Source organism: Piliocolobus tephrosceles, chromosome Y, assembly GCF_002776525.5.
Source record: "Piliocolobus tephrosceles isolate RC106 chromosome Y, ASM277652v3, whole genome shotgun sequence".
In the NCBI taxonomy this organism is placed as follows: domain Eukaryota; kingdom Metazoa; phylum Chordata; class Mammalia; order Primates; family Cercopithecidae; genus Piliocolobus; species Piliocolobus tephrosceles.
The window spans coordinates 13,347,158-13,347,465 of NC_045456.1; positions in this window are offsets into that span (position 1 = coordinate 13,347,158).

Below are 308 nucleotides of genomic sequence, written 5' to 3' on the forward strand. Positions count from 1 at the left end.
TTTAATACTTTAAGTTCTAGGGTACATGTGCATAATGTGCAGGTTTGTTACATATGTATACTTGTGCCATGTTGGTGTGCTGCACCCATCAACTCGTCAGCAGCCATCAATTCATCATTTATATCATGTATAACTCCCCAATGCAATCCCTCCCCCCTCCCCATGATAGGCCCCAGTGTGTGTTGTTCCCCTCCCGAGTCCAAGTGATCTCATTGTTCAGTTCCCACCTATGAGTGAGAACATGCGGTGTTTGGTTTTCTGTTCTTGTGATAGTTTGCTAAGAATGATGGTTTCCAGCTGCATCCATG